The sequence below is a fragment of the Pristiophorus japonicus genome, chromosome 25, assembly GCF_044704955.1.
Source record: "Pristiophorus japonicus isolate sPriJap1 chromosome 25, sPriJap1.hap1, whole genome shotgun sequence".
Taxonomy (NCBI): Eukaryota; Metazoa; Chordata; class Chondrichthyes; family Pristiophoridae; genus Pristiophorus; species Pristiophorus japonicus.
In genome coordinates, this window is record NC_092001.1 from 5,810,442 (window position 1) to 5,813,272 (window position 2,831).

A 2,831-nucleotide genomic window follows, 5' to 3' on the forward strand; every position below is an offset into this window, starting at 1 on the left:
AGTTAATGTTTCTCAGAGGTACTCGGCTCTGTGACTCGTTGGATAAACTAAACCCTTGTTTGGTTCCGGCCAATACTTGACCGGTATATCTTCCTCTCTGTATGCATAAGCTCACCTCAATTGGCATAAATATACATTCAGCGTCAATCTCCACCTCTGCCCTGAATAGGAGTGCGTCCTGTTTCTCTGGAGCTGAAAAGATGAGAGCAGCTGGCTTTTGAATTAGACCCTTGGCTGCCGAATTCAAAGCGGACAGGATATCAATTAGGGCTGGCAAAGCTGCCTGGTCTGATTAAAAGTTGGTGACACCCTATATTGTAGGCATGTTCTCGTCTTCAGACCTCATCATTAGGTTCAACGTATCGGATCAAAAGCACCGCTCTCATTGTCTGGTAATGGTTCTGCTATTCCCACTTACACCTCCTCTGGACCATCCTTTGTTACGTTATTGCCCGATTAGCACCCACTTTGCCTTTTTCCATTGTGCCATTTATTATTTAATCACTCCTGTGTTCTACTGTATCACAGACGTTCCCATTTGACCTTTCTCGGTGCGTATTTTTTCCAGGCGCTATTTTTGTTGAAAAAATCTGTAATCTTTAACTTTTTCCTAAAATATCGGAATGATTATCCGACAGAACGTGAAACTGGATTCTTCCTCCACAGAATCTGCACGACCTGTCGAGTTTTACATATTTACCTGTTTTTATTCATTCTATTTCCGTGTCCCTTTTAAGGGGATGTGCTATCTGTCCGAGATCATTCTCTGTCTGTTTAAAATGGTGTGATATCAGACCCGCATCATTCTGTGTCTGTTTAAAAATGATGTGCTGCCTGTCCCGTATTTCCAATGTCAAATTTCAAAAACTGCATTTGGAGGGTGCAGGAATTTTAGTTTGTTTGTTTGTTTGTGTAAGCCAGAGTGTGTGCAAACGTGCTGTGCGATCTGACTGTCATGTGAGAAAAATGCATAACATGCAACTTGAAACCGTACTGATTTGATTGAACACTCCTTCGTGGACTGTCTGACGGTAGAAGAATCTGCTGTGGGATTTTGCTATTCCACATCTGATCGAAGGGAAAATACACAAGTAAAAAATATAGCGATTTTAGCCAGGGCCTGCGTGTGGGCTGTGTGATATGACGACATCCTCCATCCTTATTTTCAAATTCAAATCAAATCAAACCAAGACAAGACAAGACAAGACATGACTGACTGACTGACTTTGTTTATACATGTATAAATATGTGTATATTTATATCTAATCCCAAATTTTGATCTTCCAAAAGAAATATGCTTTTTCTGTTCCGCCTGCACCGGGCTCTATTACATTTGATCTTTCACAGCACAAGCAGCTGCTGTCAGATCCAGCAGAAAGACACACGCGACTTTAAAAGATCGCCTTTGTAGCCCACATCTTCCCTCGTGACTTGCCTTCCACCATGGGCTCACTGTGTTTGGGCAATGATTGACTGCACACCTCATTTCCAATGAAATTCTTGCAGTCACACAGCCTTCCTTCAATCAAAAAATATATAGATTATGAATCAATTATTTATTTATTTAAAACTACTCAAATTCAATTCAAAAAAAAATAAATTAAATTCATTTATTTTCTTAAAATGTTAAATATATATATATTTCAATCTGGGCTGGTTTTACGTCCCTCCCTCCTTCCTGCCTGTGGCTTCAATAACCGTCTCTGCCCCGCGTGGTCCTGAGGCCCAATACACAATTGCCTTCAGGGATGATAGAAATCTCATTTTATTCTTTTAAAAGAGAACTGCTGTCAGTCAAGGGTCATTCTGCAACTGGGTAAAAGCGATGTCCTTGCAGTCCCGGATGATTCTGTGTCTGTTTAAACGGGCTGGTTGTCAGTTCCGGTTCATAATCTTTCCCTTTGAAACGGATTTTCTCATAAACCCGGGTCATCCTGTATAGGTTGAGAAGGAGTATGATTTCAGATGCAATGACCGAATTGTTAAACTGTTGTGTTTCAATTTACATTGGGCTTGCCTGCGCCGGTGCGCACCCAGATCGCCGTGCATCTGTTCATTCACTCGAAATATGGTCATCTTTTCCAAAATCCAGTCCTTGATATTGCAGTTGCCCCGAATCTGCTAGCAATATACACAATAACACAATCGATGGTGTTGGCAGCGGGTGCGTGGCCTAATGGATAAGGCATCTTACTTCGATAATAACCGCGAAGTTATCAAAAAATTGCAGTTCGAGTCCTGCAGCGGTCAACTCGGATTGCTGCGTGAAATTTTACTTTTTTTGTTGTGATTCTGCCGAGAAACCAACCGTCTCTTCCAGTCACTCACCTGAAGCAAAGGAAGTCTGTTTGCTTAATGAATCTCATGACACGTTTTCGTCATTGTCGGTTTGCATGCACGGTCAGAGCAAGCTGTGAAGTGGACTTTCTTGCACATTATTTTGGTTTGGATACAAAAAGCAGGTGATTGAATGGCTGACGATGCGCTGCACAAGTGACGAGGTGAATCACAAGTGACGAGGTGGCCGAGAGGTTAAGGCGATGGACTGCTGATCCATTGTGCTCTGCACGCATGGCTTCGAATCCCATCGTCGTCGTCGTTGGCTTATAGCTTTGACCTCGTTTTTTCATTCACATTTAACCTCATCGCCAAATTCCCCTTTTACTGACAAGGATGATGTACTTTCCTCATGTCATGTCTCAAATTAATAATATATTCGTCAAAAGGAGAACAGTTGCAGGACAATGACGAGGGAGACTAATTAGATAGGTTTCTGAGGGACAGCACAAGCACGATTGGCCTAATATCTTTTCTCACTACCGTCAGAATCT

At 42.0% G+C, this 2,831-nt stretch overlaps 1 non-coding gene across 1 annotated transcript; it reads left to right on the forward strand.

Moving 5' to 3' along the window:
* The first annotated feature begins 2,514 nt into the window (after positions 1–2,514).
* On the forward strand, positions 2,515–2,596 carry trnas-gcu (transfer RNA serine (anticodon GCU)). Its single transcript has one exon. It is a non-coding gene; the product is annotated as a tRNA-Ser (tRNA).
* The last annotated feature ends 235 nt before the right edge of the window (positions 2,597–2,831 follow it).